Source organism: Ascaphus truei, chromosome 3 (genome assembly GCF_040206685.1).
Source record: "Ascaphus truei isolate aAscTru1 chromosome 3, aAscTru1.hap1, whole genome shotgun sequence".
Lineage (NCBI taxonomy): Eukaryota > Metazoa > Chordata > Amphibia > Anura > Ascaphidae > Ascaphus > Ascaphus truei.
Genome location: NC_134485.1, coordinates 226002179 through 226019294, shown reverse-complemented (window position 1 = coordinate 226019294; position 17116 = coordinate 226002179). Strand labels below are relative to the sequence as shown.

Here is a 17116-nt window from a genome sequence, read left to right as displayed (position 1 = left end):
TCACATTGCTATGGCAACGTGACGTCATTACGCCGGAGCGCGGGTAAGTTGGAGTTGGGGAGCGGGGCGCGGGAGTGAGGGGACAGCCGGCAGGGGGGCGCAGGAAAAAAAGTTTGTGCCCCCCTGGGTTAGAAAATGAACTCTCAACAATAACTTTGCCTCGTGAATTTCTTTGATGACTATTTCATTAGTACAAGCATGAAAACGTTGCAAACTAATGAGTTCAATGCACGTGCAATGTACGCTAAGCTCTAAAACTATTAAGCTTTAAGAGTGTTCTTTCTAATTGAATAATGTACTATTTGAGCCCAATGCCATTAATTCAAATACACACATTTTTCAAATGCTGTGATTTTAAGATAGGTTATGTTTCGTTTGATGTTTTCATATCGGACTTCAATATCTTCTATTAAGCATAGACCATATATATGCTTCAGTGAATCATGCTAACCTTAGGAAATGTGATGCTGATTTTTCAGTGAACAACATGGTTGGTTAAACCAGGGTTTCCAATTTATTTAATAATCTCTTAGATGAGGCACATGAGCATTTATCAGCACATCTTAAACATTTATTTATTTATAAAATGTTTTACCAGGAAGTAATACATTGAGAGTTACCTCTCGTTTTTCAGTATGTCCTGGCATAGTTAATATGACAAATAAAACATGGTTACAAATACCGTTACATAAATGATCAGGGTATACATTGCATACAATACATTGCATGCACAGTTAGAGAAGATGTATATTATCGGCTTATGTAACAGTTACAGACCAGATTAAAATGTGAGACAGCCTTAGATTTGAAATAACTTAAACTGGTGGTGGATGTGAGAGTCTCCGGTAGGTTGTTCCAGTTTTGGGGTGCACGGTAAGAGAAGGAGGAACGGCCGGATACTTTGTTGAGCCTTGGGACCATGAACAGTCTTTTGGAGTCAGATCTCAGATTATAAGTGCTGCATTTGGTAGGGGTGAGGAGCTTGTTCAGGTAGCTGGGTAGCTTGCCCAGAAAGTATTTGAAGGCAAGACAGGAAAGGTGAACTTTGCGCCTAGACTCGAGTGATGACCAATCTAGTTCTTTGAGCATTTCGCAGTGATGTGTGTTGTAGTTGCATTGGAGAACAAAACGACAAATTGAATTGTAGAGGGTGTCAAGTTTGCTAAGGTGGGTTTGAAGTGCCGATCCATATACTATGTCTCCATAGTCGATAATTGGCATTAGCATCTGCTGTGCAATACGCTTTCTGACCAGCAGGCTTAGGGAGGATTTGTTCCTGTAAAGAACACCTAGTTTGGCATAGGTTTTAGATTTCAGGGTATCAATGTGCATGCCGAATGTTAAGTGGGAGTCAAACCATATGCCCAGGTATTTAAAACTAGTAACAGGAGTTAGGGTGGTGTTAGCGTTGGTTCTGATCTGGCGCTCAGTCACTGGAAGCTTTAAAAATTTAGTCTTGGTCCCAAACCACGTGTTCTGTGTCACAAAGCTTCATACTGTTACAATCTCTGTTGGAAGTGGTACTTAAAAAGAATTAACTTTGAAAAATGATGTCTTAAACCACACCTTCATAATAGGATGGGTCCATATGCCCAAGAGATGCTGTATATAATGATTCTTTCTGAAGCGCACATTATTTATCAGTTTATTTGTTTCTATAAACCAAGTTCTAAATTGTAAAATCCGTGCATGATGAAAACATTTCGGTGAAAAAACAACTCTAACCCATCTATATTTTTAAAAACAGCCATGGTAAATGCTGGTTACAGAACTATGCCACTAACAAAAATATTCCACAACCATTTGTGTCATCTTCTTGCAAATGTCTAATCTATCTAATTACTATCACAACTGGGATAGTAACACAGTAAATACTCTCTCTTTATAGAGTAAAAGTCATCCTATTTTCCAGACCTCCAGTCTCCTCTACATTTAATTATAATACTTTGAACACTGGTTTAATTATGCCTTGTAGCTTAATTATGCAGTGCTACTGATTATTAGGGCTTTGTATTGTGACACTTGCAAGTTTCAGTAGCACTGTATGTACCATATCAGGAAAGTACTGTAATAGCAAATAAAAGGCATTCACAAACTCTTGTTTTGTTAAAGCAGTATATCGTGCATTCAGCGCAGTGACATTCATCAGCTCCGTACCTCATTATTTTGCACCTTGTGTGTGAAAGCCTCAATTTCTAATATCAGCCCAGCAAATAACACCAACATACAGTATTTGCTACAAAGCAGTACTAGCAAAGGAAATAAAATGATCGCTTACCCATCAACTAAATATGGTTTATGCCTTTGCTTTCAAACTTGACCAAAGTGAACTTAAAACAAGAACTACAGTAGATTCAAACAAAAAGTACGGTTGTCTTCATCCTTCATATATTATGTTTGAGAGAAAACCCAGCTGGAGTTGCTGTGACTTCAAAGATACCTTCTTGTTTTTCAGAGATGCGCTCACTACTGTGAACGTTTTGCTTGAGCCTCGTAAAAAGAAAGCCGAGTCCGTTCGCCTTTGCTGCTAGTATTGTCATTAGAAGAAACCAAGAGTTATAGATGCTATGATATTGCAAGTGCGTGTAATCCCCTCTCTTACAGTATGTTAGGATTGATTTTCAAATGAACACCAAAATGTTATAAATGTATAAAAAAAAAATAGAAGAAATAAGAGGAAAAACGTAGACAGATCTCTGTGCCTCTTTGCAGGAAAGGGAACTGTGAAACTTTCCTTATTAGGAATAGACTAAAGAATGTTGGAAGGGTCGGGAAACATCCCTTTTAGTTTGGTAAAGAACATTTGATGTTTTCTCAGCTTTTAACTAGATGCGCACTCTGTTCTAACAATGCAGGATTCTAAATTGTGTTCTATCGTCCCACAAGCACGGCCGTTTACTAATTACTATACTTGTAACAGTGACTTATATACCATATTGCTAGTGGATGTGAAAGCTACTATTTTTGTTAAAGAACATTTCATGAATGAAAAAATGTGTAATGATTTAAATAAAATAGTCAAAAAAAATAAAATTATATATATATATATATATATATATATATATATATATATATATATATATATATATATATATATATATATATATATATATATATATATATATATATATATATATATATATATATATATATATATATACACAGTATATTTATTTCACAAAATCTCTCACCAGATACAGATATAATGCAAAATAGTTCATGGTTTGACACGTAATCTATGTCCTTTATTTGATTAAAATTACATCTTTTTTATTTAACTATGTCACATTTCTCACTTATTTGATGGCGTTATTCCCACTACAGTGAGCTTTTGCCCAGAAGCAGATCAAAATGGCAACTATGAGTCATTCCATTTAACTTCTTTATAATGGCTGCAATGCTCTGAGGGTAGAAGGCAAGAACTTTTTCTCTAAAATGTTAATCTTCTTGTTTCTCTTTTTTCCCCAGCTATAACCTATGCACAATAGTTCATACCTGAAAAAATGAGAAACAAGCTGATTAATTCCAAAACTTGTAGGTGATATGTTTGCAAAAATCAAAATTGAAATCTTTAAAGGTATGTGCCTCAAATTCCTTAAACTGGGGATATACAGTAAGAGCCACTGCTGTTTTAGAGGCGTTTTATTTCTTGGGAGAAGTGAAATATTACTGACCCTTGCACACTCTGAGCTGTTTGTGAAGACCTATTGATTATTTTAATAGGGTCAAAGTAGACTTTGATGTGTTCTATGATGTTTGCAACACATTCATTTACAGTATATTGATTTTCAGAATGTGAAATGATTTGTTGATATTCAGGTACATATCCAGTGATTGAGGAAACAGCTCTATTCTGTAATGCCTCAGTTTTCATCCAAAATAAACTTGTATACATAGGGTAGATCAGCGGTGCGCAAAGTGGGGGGAGCCCCCCCACGAGGGGGGGGGGGGGGGCGGTAGAATTGCTAAGCGGGGCACGGGCATTACAGAGGCCCCGTGCTCGTCCCCACGGCATTTAAATTAAATGCCAGGGGAGGCGTGTGGCCTCTAACTAGCTTACCTGGTCTCTGCCCGGTCTTCGGTGAAATGTTGCCATGGCAATACGCGTCAAATGACACGACGGGGTCATGTGACGTGACGACACATGACCCGCGACGTCATTTGACGGCGAGTCTTAGGAGAGGGGGGCGTGAACGCTGCGGCTCCCGGCAAGGGGGCCGCAGCTCGAGAAGTTTGCGCACCCCTGCTGTAAATTACCAATAGGGCAATGTCCACAATATTTGAAAATTGGAGCAAGATTTGTGAAAGAGCAACTACATGTGAGAATATAAAAACCACATGAAAAGTGCCCTGATTCCAGAGGTGACCCAAACATGTATAAGAAAATGTATGTCCAAATTACATGATACAACAGTGGTTGGAAACAACTAAAGAAATGTATGTTTATCAATTGGTTTAATTTGATATGTTACTCATTAAATGGTCATTTGTATCAATTGTAGCAAACAATCTTAACCTACTGTACAGGAAGAGACTTTTTAGGTTCCAAAAAACTTGTTTTAAATACAGACCCCCAACCATGATATTAATCATTTCATAGCTTTTCAACTGGTGGACCATGCAATAAAAAAAACCACATCAATCATTGTATCATTATGTTGTTTAATGTAAGGACTACCTATGTGGCACACTGTGCTGGATACACTATAGGCACAATCTGCTCCTGTACTTTCTCTCCTCCCTCCAGATGGATACAAATTGCTTTTCTGCTATTTCCTTCCATATGTCCCACTGCTACCTCAAACTCAACATGGTCAGAACATAACACAATAATTCTCCTCCCTCTAACTCCAACAGTATGCCTGAGTGCTCACTGAAAATAGATAACTTCATTATCCTCCTGGTACTACAAACCTGTATGTCTTGGTGCCATACTTGTGCTATGCAATAGTGCCAGATTATTACCCTTTATAGAATAAGGCCACAGACACCCCCTCCCCCCAGAAAAAAAACCTATTGATAAAGTGACACAGGAAGAATGGAAAAATGAAAAAAAATGGGTAGGTAGTAACACACATTATACAATTTAGGGGTAGATCCACAGAAGTCCATAACTCTTATACTAATAGCGTCTGTTACCGAATTATAACATGGACATTATTTTTCTTCATTATAATAGGTATCCTCAATGTATATTAGTTACAAACATTACGTCCATTAATAAAATGATCATCATGACGTTACTTATACGAACAGGGATTATCGTAGCGCTCTGGCATGTTAAACAATATATTTTCAAGGTAGAGGATAACTAGAATGACCAATTAACCTCCAAAAGAAGCACACTTAGGGTGCACACCAAGGCTATAAAAACTTAACATTTAATAGTTATAAAATAATATATGTCTACACTTGCTAAATTACTAATTATACAGTAGTGTATGTTTAAAAATAAAACCGTAAAAATTACAGGTGATGGACTATATCCTAGTGTCCACTTATAGGATATACTGGTTGGTTACTAAATAGTAGGACTGATCAAACAGTAAATACCTGCCAAATCAGAATGAATTGCATAGGTACATAGGGAGTAAAGCCCACTCTTTCACAATATAAGAATATGTGTAATAGCTACAACATACCCTGCACTTATTCTAACAACTCTCTTGCTACCAATCTAGTGTCAAACCTGCACCTCCGAGTCCTATCTGAAAATTAGGAATTTCTAGCAGGGCTAAAGGTAGATAAATGCAACTGCATCAATAGACAGATAGATGGCTCAAAGTGTGCAGGGGCGTATGCTATGGCTTACTAAATATAAAAGCCATGAGGAGCATAGCGCAGCTCTAACATTGCTGCATAATTGTAAGTCTAAACCTGATTAAAGTCAGCAGACGCCTACTATGGTGGAAGATCTGGAGAGACCTGATAAGTGAAAATACTATAAATATATATAAATATACATACATACACATATATATATATATATATATATATATATATATATATATATACACATACATACACATATATATATATACACACACACACACACACACACACACACACACACAAACGGCTCCCTTTATGTAGCGCTGCCGTTTGCCCAGGCTCTTCCCGACACCGTCTTCTAGGGTTTCATTTGTGTAAAAGGGGGACAAACACGTGTATACACACAAGGGGCACTCAGCCGTCAACCTTCAGTGGTTTATTTTTCCATTAGTGACACAAAACATTTTAAACACCGTCACTTTAAGAAACAGAAGAAATCATAAAAAGAAACATCTACTCCTGTCAGGAGTCTAACTCAGATACATATCCCTATCTGCAATGTTGGCTGGGTAAGCCAGTTACCAACTTTAAATAACACACAGCGTCCCAATAGATTCTCAGGTGCTGCAATACCCGAGGGGACCATCTACCCGAACTGAATCCTGGGGAGCAGCGTCCTCCCAGCCTCCAGGCTCTAAGAGAGAGACTGAAGCAGCCAAACTAACTGCAATATATTCCTCTTCCTCAATTAGGAGAGTAGGTGAGTGAAAACCAGAACCACTGTAAACTCTAACCTGGAGATTCCATCCCACAGTCTCAGCAAATGTGAATATGTGGAATGGATAATTTTTTCCTTTTTTTGCACTTTCTGCCTTAAATCAGATAGACAGCTGCCTAATATTCTGGGACTATGTCACAATAGTGTAATATATATTGCGCTATATATCAATCTCATGTATAAATGTCACTTTGTACACAATCTTGAACATCGGAACATAGATTATTGTATTATTTGCAGTGCAGTAACACACAGGGCCGCCAACAGAAATCATGGTGGCCCAGGACAAATGAATTGGGTGACTGGGTTTCTGCCTGTGTGGGTGACTGAGTGACTGGGTTGGTGGGTGACTGAGTGGGTGACTTGGTGGGTGACTGACCTTGACCGAGTGGGTGCTGCTTCCTTGCCCGCCTGATGTTTCCCCCCCTGCCCCCGATATCCCCGCGGCTGCTGCCCGGTGCAGGAGGTATCACGGGGGCGAGGGGAAGGGCGTGGGAGTTAGGCGGCTGGGGGGGGGTAGACTGCCGGGATAATTCCACGGCTGCTGCCCGGGGCAGGAAGTGGGCACGGGGAGAGCTGGGTTGGCACGCGCGGTCTCACCACGGCGCTTCCCTTTGTCCCACGTTGGGAGTGGGGGGGGGTGAGAAACAGGGATTCTGCCATTAATTTGTTACATAAAATATATTTTATATGACATGTAATGAAAGGGTTACATTCTACACTTATTACAAATCATGTGGGTATCACTTAAAACCTGCCCTTTTTCCTTGTAGGCTTCTTGCAGAAATAACACTATGATAATCTTGGTTGGGATGTAACAGCAGGTTTTGTTGTGCCCTAATTATTATTGCATTATTTCAATGTGCTAAAATGAACAGAGGTCTAAGGATCTTCATTGTTAGGTAAACTGCTCATTACCATATGATTTGCATATGAGTATGCCTAACGTTCGCCAAAAGTTAGTTATCCAAGGAGCATGAGGACATCGAACACGAGGACATCTTAACACTAATAATCAGCTTTGGGGATATCCATTATGACAGTGTCCTGTTAACCCAATTTAGCAGATCGATAATTATATAACGGATCTACATCTTAATAGGCAAAACCAATTGCTAACTTGTGAGTAACGGCATGTACTGTAAATTCTAATGAGCAGGGCACACAATTATGAGTACAAGTTTCACTTTAGTAAGCTGCATTTGCAAGCTTTGTAAGTTGTGACAGAATATCAAAAATTACTAATGGCATTATTTAATCAAGGTTGACTTAACATGTGAAAATAATGTAACATATACAGACATTGAGAGTTATTTATTAATGCATAATAGTACCGATTGGTGCACAATTGCACAGAAACATCAATTTGATGTTAATCGGCATTATTGCAGTCCAATGAATAAACACCCATTGAGTACAATTACGCTATTACTTTAGAATTGCTATTTATCTTCTGGCTGTTAACTTCAAAATTGGAAATAGAAGGCACGGTTGACCAGTTTTATTTTGTTTTATGATTAACTTTTCTGGCGTAGCAACTGGATGAATACCAATGCTATTTTTTCTATAGAACTACACGATTAGAGTATTAGTCAATTATACTGCAGTTCCCAAGTCCACATTATCCACTCAACAGTCACTGGTATATGAAAATGAAAAAAACATTTCCACATATAAATGACATATTCATTGGCTCACCATAGTCAATCATTTCAGTTAATTGTCTCACCACCATAAAACCCATAAGCAAAGTATTGTACCATTGCAAACCAATGCCACTATCGAGTATGCTCAGAAACCGCCTTTCCCTTTCTCAGAAATAGTGAAGCCTTCTTCAAATGAGTGGGATTTTAAATGTCCCAAGCAAGAAGAAGGTAGGTTCAGAGGTATATAGAACAGGGGCCCAAGACTACATTTTAAATACTGCTGATTATGCACTTTTATAAATGTGACTACTTTCCTTGAGCCAACATCCCCTTTCCTTATCTAAAACAAACAAATAGAAATAGAAGCTACATGCAAGATTGCCTTTCAGTTTCCAGACTGTTGGACGTTTGTCCACATTCAGCTTGTCCCAAACGTATTCATCCGAGGTTATAATAAAAGGGGGGGGGGGGAACGTACATGAATTATGTACACGCTGCCTTCCTTATTGGTTAGTGCACTGTTTGACTGAAAAAATACTGTAAGATTTAGATCAATATTGTTTAAATAACAATGTGCCAGAAGAGAATTAATGTGGAGGCATCACACAATGCAGCATCTGTATATTTATTTCCAGTGAAAGAAAGCCTTTATTATGTTACGATCTTAATAACAAAGGTACAACCCAACTGCCAATGTAATAATACAGCACTCGTACCTGTTCCTGTGGCGCTTCCGTTGTACTTCCTTTAGATGAGGTTTCAAAGAAATAGAGAGTAAATGCATGTAGTGAATAAAGGCAATGGCTGTTTTCACTTGGAAGCATCATTCTTCAGGGATGTAGTCAACACCAACACATTAGCTACTGATTTAACTCTTCCAGAGCTCAAGAAGCTTATACCGGATCACACTTCAAAGCACAAAACTAGACCTTTAATTAAAGAGTGAAACATGATAAACAAGATAGATATCGATTTTATATGCACTATAAATGGTGAAATCTAATGAAAAACTGACACTAAATTCCCATAATGCTGAAAAACACTGGGCGGCGGGGGGGGGGGGGGGGGGGAGTTTAGGAGTGGGCACTCATCTCATAGGAGGCTCTCATTTTCAATTTCTAATTGCAGAGTGGATTCTCTGTTTCATGGAGTTATTTTAAGATATGAGATTTCTTGCTTCAAAAGCATTTTGTCTTGCCTCATTAATTCTCTAATTAAAACTTGTATTCAAACCGCCAATGTAGCTCTCCAAACCTTTCCAACTCTGACATAATGGCATAAACAAGTCTTGTTATTGCTGTGAATAGAGACACAAATATTGACACCATGAATATGTAATAGCTTTCCTTAGATTTTTGCTATAAATAGACACAAATAAAGAAACATGCTCAGGTGAAGTATTGTACAATTAATCTATTTTTTCCAATACTACTATCGTTAATAAAAGTCTTATTTCTCAATAAAGAATGCATGGTTTGAAGAATAAATTAAAATGTAATTTATTCTTGAATCTATTTAGTTATTGAATGATGTGCCATTGGGGGAAAAATGTATTTTACAGTCAAATATAAATAATTTAATTTAAATGGTGCGTTACTTATCAAATACTTATCAAGGTTCCTTGATAAAGGGCGTTTGGCCCGAAATGCGTAGGTGCGTTGTCTGTATCAGGGGTCTATATGATCCAATAAACTTTTCAATTTTTCTAATGTGAGCCTCCTCCTATTTATTAATTTTTTACAGTGCACTATCCTGTTTCTATTTTTGTTTACAGTAGAAGTGACCATGCCCCTCAAATATAGCATATGAGAAGTAATTTATTGCTGGAAAATGGTTTCCTTGAATTAATAAACCATGAAATCATAGTTTGTGGCTTCCGTTGCAATATAACCCAAAACAGTTACATTTCCAAAATGAAATTTTGTGCAAAAGTGCACAAACATCCCTTTGGGTTACTGGCAAGCAGGAGAACACCTCTAAAATGTTGGGAAAACCAGAATTCAACTACTGAGAGACGGCAGTCCATGTAAGTCAGTTTGATGGTGCTTACTGAATTTCTTGTAGATATCAATTCAATTATGAGATCCAGCAGTATGAATAGAAACAGCCATGGGGGGAGGGAGAGACTCCCTTATTGTAATATACCTATTTTCTAATCTATTCAATCAAAGAGGAGTTATTTTCACAGAAGAATTGTATATGCAAAAATATGCTGCTATTTCAACCATTTGATTATTATGCTCTCTCTCTCAGTATTTCCGTGCAAAATATAATTGTGCAGCTTATTGAATAGCATACAAATATCTAATTTTGAAAGATTTGTTCATTTGCACACTGCACAGATTTACACAGCCGCGGCTGCAAAAGCTATTTTTGCATGGTTTCGACATGCGAGAAGTCTGATGAGTACAGCGAGAGATGTCATTCTTGCAGCTTAATTTCATAGGCCACTATGAAATCAAAGCAATGCTGTGTTTTCCGTAGGAGGGTGTCACATACATAATAACATTGAAGCCATTGCTCCTGGTTATTTATCTGAAGTCCGTAAGCTGTACAGTACAGTATCTCACGTAAGGCACATGCATTAGGAAGGACAGTTTAGCAGTCTTCTGTATCCCACAATTTCTTCATGTTTTCTGTACATATTTACTCAAAAATATACAAACACATGCAAAGTATGCCATAGCCATGGAAAACTAATAGATTTATCAAAGCCAGGCTGGTTGGCATTTTACTTGTGTAGCCATGGCTAATTCTGGCTACTCATGTGCCCTCCCTAACACGCAAGTCCTGGTAGATGCAGGCAGTGTTAGGTCCATCTTGGGTTTACCCCTCCCCTCTGCAGCTTCCTTGAGTGGCAGTAGTGGAGGTGGGACTTGGTCTGTGTGTTGCCCAATCGTGGGTGCAGACCTTGTGCCCGCCCCTTCTGCTCTAAGGAAGAGGTACACCTAAATTGTAGTTAGTCTAGATCTTCCCATTGTCATGAGTGGGTGTGTAGCTCTGACTGAGTACTGGAAGTTGCAAGCAGTGTCTCACCCTGCAGGGTGTGACTGTGTGATCAATCCCACCAGGGGACTGTTAGAAGGCCCAAAGCAATATCTGATACAGGGACCATCCAGAGGCCTGGGATCCGAAGAGTATTCGCTGTATGACCTGATAAATAATAATAATAAAGCTATCCTGTTCAATATACTCGGGCCTGAGGGTGCAGTTACTCAGGGAGAATATGAAAGTGTTCTATCATGGGCACTGCCTCCAGCACTCCTGGAGCCTATGGTCGATGGAGGTGCTTGCACTACAGAGAAAGAAATGAGAATCCTACACCTAAAGCCTGCCCTGCTGTCACCACGTCATCGCGGACCCTCCGCTCTCCTGCAAACCGATTGTCTTGGGCCCCGCTCCTTCTCTGAGCCCGTGCTCCCTTCTCCAATTTCCGCCCGACAGGAGAGGGGGGGAGCTGGGGTGTCCCCGCACCGGTGCATGACCGCAGCTCAGCTCATGGTGTAGAGGGGGAAGGTGTGTGTTACAGGGGGATGGGGAAGGAGGGAGGGAGGTCTTATCTTATGCAGAGTGGCCTTCTGCAGCATCTGTTGTCATGGGAACATGCTCAGTGGCAGATTTCCCATTAGGCATGGACCGAGGGCAGCAACATTTTGGGGTGGCAAAAAGATACGCCCCCTATACATTTGCGGTGCTCACGGGCCTGGTGAGAACGCACTTACATGTGTTAGCCGCCTCCTTGCTGCCAACCTTTCCCATTGAGTCCCAGCGTCAAATGAAGCAACGGACGTCACCAACGTGATATCGCACGGCGCTGCATTGCACATCATAACATCACGTTACCATGGCAACACGGCGCCATGCAACGTCACGTTGGTGACACCCATGGCGTCATTTGATGCTGGGATTATAATGGAGAGCAGCAGCAGCAGGAAGCGGCCATCCCATGTAAGTGTGTAGGAGCGCCGTTGTTATGCCATGACGTCATTACACTGCAGGAGAAGGGCTCCTCTGCTGGCATGTTGCCTTGGGCCCTGCCAAGGGTAAGGCCGACCCAGGCTTTAAGCACTTATAGGTGTATTCCTAAAGGCATGTCTTGTTCTATGGCAGTGTGGGACATACTGTCAATGGTACCACAACACAGAAAATAAAGTATCATTATTATTTACAGCTGTAGTCTAGACTAAGGCTCAGTAAATAGACTAAAGGAAAGATCTAATAGGACGTTTTTTGCACATTTGTACTGATTCCAGCTCTTGGCAACCACAGGTATGCAGTGGATTCTTTTTTAACTTTATCAAAAGCAAAGTTACTTAGGAGGTGAGTATGGTTTAAGAATATTGGTGGTTAGTGGTTTGTAGTTGGCTGGAACAACAAGTGGTATTTCATGCTACAGCATGATCTCAGGCTTGCCTTTTTCTGCAGGTGCAAAAATTATTCCAAAACACTAAACGACACTAGCACAAGCAATGCGGTATATCGTCTATAGCAGGGGTGCGCCGCCCCCCCGTGTGCCGGCTCCAGAGATCACGCCCCCCCTCCCCAGTGACCTGGCATCAAATGATGCAGAGGGACACGTGACGGGACTATAGACTGCTGGTCTATAGTGTACAATATATGATAGCATGTTGATTATAAACAGTCAGTACAAGCAAAGTATTATATTACTGAATAATTATTTTATTTACTCTTCAGGTAATAAATCTGATAGACAATCCCTTAGCCCACCTAATGTTTAGTTTATACTGCAAATATACTTAACTAGTTTTTTTCAGATCCTCTGATTCATGAATGATCTTTATACTGTAGAAACATGCATTTCATTCTTTTTGTATTCTTTTCTTGTGCTTGAGAACATATATTTTCCGGTTGCTTTAAGCGTTTCAATCAAAAATGATAGATCCAGTGGATGAATATTGTAGTGTTCTATAGTACAATTTGGCCTTTTTCCTCAGCCTTTATAACACGTTTTATGAGCCTTACTCAAGATGTATACTAATGTAAAATAGTGGTGTATACATTTAGCATAGGGACCTGCTACTGAGACTTACCTTGGTGTGGTTAGCAGGCTTATCATTATTTGATCAAATTATGTAACAAAAAGTCACCTTTGTTTTACAGATTTAGTTTTCACTGTGAATATTTATTTTCCCATTTGTTGGTGTCTCGGTGGAGAAGCGCTGAGATTCACTGTCTGTTTTACACAAATGTAAGGCCAATGTTTTCACTAGCTGCATGCTCCCTACACGGAGAAGCGCTGTGAATATATATATATATATATTTGTTTAAACTTCTTGGAGGTCTGTATTTTGGCAACAAAGTATAGCAAATAGATCTGTTGTTGTGTTCCAAACAGCAGATTGTATATTACTCTAAAGGCTGTAACAATAATGTTAATAATAAAATGGTACATATCAGCTGCAGCATTTCCCAGACTGCAGCACAAAGTTAAAAGGCGGCCATTATGTTAGGCACACAATCAGGATTTTTACAGATGTATAACAGGAGCACCGAACGATTGCCAGCTTAGGTAAGAATGTACAATTATACATTGACACATGCTTTACATATAAAAATAATAAGAAAAAAGGGGGACTGTAGTATTGCTGGTTTAACATAGCCTGATGTTATGCAGGGTTTCAAATGAGATCTACAAAAACCTAAATATCTTATTTCTCATTTTCAACTTCCATGTGTTTTTGTAATAGGTCATTTTTGCTATATGCCACTACGTTTTAAGAGCACAGTAAAAATCAGTTGTCCATGTTCAACTAACCTGCTAATAACCTGCAAAATTTGCACTTCCTCAATGCCATTCTATAAGTTTTATACTGTACGTGTCTTTGCTTTAATTCTATTATACAACTTGCGACTGTACTTTATCTCTTTCCTCAACATCATGAAGCATACTGTACAATAAATAATATTTTCTCTTTTAAGAAAGAGTCCCACTATTTCGAAATGGTAACAATGCACACTCGATGTTTCCTTCTCATGTATTGGCAATGTAAAGAAATAGGAATACAATTCCTGACTGTCGTCTTACAAATACGGAAAGGAAACTGTGTGATAAACACTCATACATCCTCCTCCTCAATGGAACAGGATTGCCTGGGTTAATATATTTCCCCCGAAGCCATAGTGATTCTATGATAGGGTCACCTGTATGTTGAAATGCAGGAAACACCTCCCTTTTACACTGTATGCCTCTGAAATGTAAAGGTCTGGAGTTCTGAATTCTTCCCCAATAAAATCATAAAATGATGCTATTTCCTAGTGATTAGTCTGCATCTTAAAAATAACAATTGGGGCTGAATCCCATCCTTGATTAGTTTACTTGCTACCATGGGATGTAATCAGTCAAGGTTCTTGGCTGGATTTACATTTAGTTAACCCAGGTGTTTCTAATAGTTTCCATGAACAAAACAGTTTAAGGTCATTGAATTTGGTCAGATTAGATCTATTATCTCCATATCTGGTTAACTGTATACTGATGCAAACTATTTTAGTAAAATCGCCTAAAGCTTTAAAAAAGCAAATTTGGCCACACATATGTTGCTGAAGCATCTCCCCCTCTTAAGCTTACATAAGTTTACTCATATATATATATACAGTGTTCGACAAATCCATTAAAATACATACCCGTGGCGACTGGATTTGACCCGGTGGCGACCTCCTCATGGCCGACCCCAAGCAGGGCGGGATTGGGAGCGGGACTAGGAGGCGAGTAGATTTTTTGGTTTGGGGAGTAGATTTTTGGGTGATTTGTCAACCACTGTGTGTATATATATATATATATATATATACACACACAGTGGTTGACAAATCACCAAAAAAATCTACTCGCCACACAAAAAAATCTACTCGCCACCTAGTACCAAACGTGTGCTGCTTGGGCCAATATTTACTCGCCCGGGGGTTAAATCCACTTGCCCGGGGCGAGCAAATGTATAGGTTTGTCGAACACTGTATATATATATATATATATATATATATATATATATATATATATATATATATATATATATATTCCAACTTCATATGTTCAAGTTCATCGTCTGATCTCCACCTGCCCTGGACAATGTGGTCATGTAAAAATTGAATATCCATTGCCAGTAGAAAACAGAATAAGGAGCCTAATCATATCACATAAAATTTCTTATAGTGACATCTGGAGTGACAGGCAGACTGGAGGAAATGAGGGCTGCCGACTGTCAAGTTAATTCCTTTGACCTATTCAGTTGTGGTAACTATACAGCAACCAAGGGGTTAACTTTCATTTTTAAAATCCCTATTTTTCCTGTCTACTGTGAAGTTTCTGGGTAACCTGGTCTTTGCATTAATGGGCCACTAAAACAATGTAAAAGCAATATGTTTATAATAGTAGTCACTAGGGCATTGTGCCCATTCCCTAGACTGGTCTGGTTAGCAGACAAGGGGTGACAGAAAAGGCACTCTCAACTTCCTTACAGATTTAAAAATGTAAGCATTAAAATCTCATGCAACTCACAAGGATAAAAATATAGATTTGTGACGTGCAAAATTAGGTGTGTACAACAATATCATATGACAGGGTGTCTATGTTGCATATGTCAGATATTTGTTTCCTCCTCAAAGATTATAATTAGCCCCATCAATACAGATGTCCCAAATGTGTATTAAAATCATACGAATGCACCAATGAAGGTAGCATTATTCTAGGGCAGGGGTACGTGCCCTGACATTCTCTGCAGGTGACACGGCCCCGCGTGCTTCCCAAAGGCATTTCAATTAAATGCCGGGGGAGCAGCGAAGGCCCCTGTAACTTCCCTCAACTTGGGTCAGGCAGCTTCTGGCGACAAGTCACCATGGGGTCACGTCACGCCAGAACCAAGGTTAGGAAGGGGGGTGCGAGGAGGGGGGAGAGACGGCTGGGGGGTGCAGGGAAAAAAGATTGTGCACTTATTTATTCTGAACACTATAAACGTAAAAGGTGAGCAGTTCAGAGTGCTGCTTTCAAAATAATATATTATGTATAGTGTGTATTTTAGTGCACAATTTGGAAACTAAATCCAATTGCAACAACTCCAATTTAATATCTATTTATAAATATATATTGAAAACAGTTTTAAACCATGAATTCATAAAAGCTGGCAGAGCCCACAACAATTATATTTGGAATTCAACCTCTTCGTTGCAATGGTCTTCAAATATAAACCAATCTGCTTAAAATGAAATGCATGTTTTTATGTTTTGCAATCCAAAGCATTTTCCCCAATTATTTACTAATAACCGAGTCACGATGTATTACAATAACTTGTTGAGATTAAAGCAGATTCGTTTGTGAAGTAAACGTTCCAATGCATAACGATAGTAGGTTTGCCAATAAAATTTGGACCACCATCCCATAAAATATAAGCTAATGAAGAATAAACATGTATAAAGCGCACATAAACCTCTCCTTCATTTGCATAATCAGTAGATTTAAGGAGAGCGCAATGGGTCTTGACGGGAAAGAAAGATGGACTTAATATCGTGCAGTATGTCTTATCTCATGTGTGATGTTTACGTAAATATCCATGTGACGGTGAAGGGGTACCCAGGCCATAAATAAAGGTATTATGCCTGGTTGGGTGCCCCTGAGCTACATTGGGGAATTGTGAGTGTCAGTTCTTCAACCCCATTGTGGTATATAACTGCTTGTATAATAAAGATGTATGTGGTTTTACTGTTCCAGGAGTGCCAACCACCGCGCCAGGGATGATTTTATGGGAAAATGTTGTCAGGGTGTGTTTGGGTAGAAGTGGGCGAGTTACCCGAAACATGCACTCTGGAATCCCCCCAGATTCCTGAGGCCACGAGGAACACAAACCACTTGATAAAATCCCCTCTGGAATGCAGTTTGCAGCTCACCACCAAATTCCCCTGCTTCCGCACAAAA

General features: G+C 39.2%; 2 protein-coding genes across 7 annotated transcripts in view; one reads left to right on the top strand and one right to left on the bottom strand.

Moving 5' to 3' along the window:
* ARHGAP6 (Rho GTPase activating protein 6) overlaps positions 1 to 17116 on the bottom strand; it is a 672820-nt gene that overhangs the window by 120260 nt on the left and 535444 nt on the right. The gene's annotated exons all lie outside the window — the stretch shown is intronic.
* AMELX (amelogenin X-linked) overlaps positions 1 to 17116 on the top strand; it is a 40124-nt gene that overhangs the window by 7622 nt on the left and 15386 nt on the right. Inside the window, exon 1 of one of the 4 annotated variants that reach the window (XM_075590250.1) lies at positions 15394 to 15442. The exons of 2 other annotated variants lie outside the window; for them this stretch is intronic. The gene's annotated coding sequence lies outside the window, so the exon portion shown is untranslated. Of the gene's footprint in view, positions 1 to 15393; positions 15443 to 17116 lie in introns of those variants that run through there. One more of the 4 variants, XM_075590248.1, reaches the window with a different exon arrangement.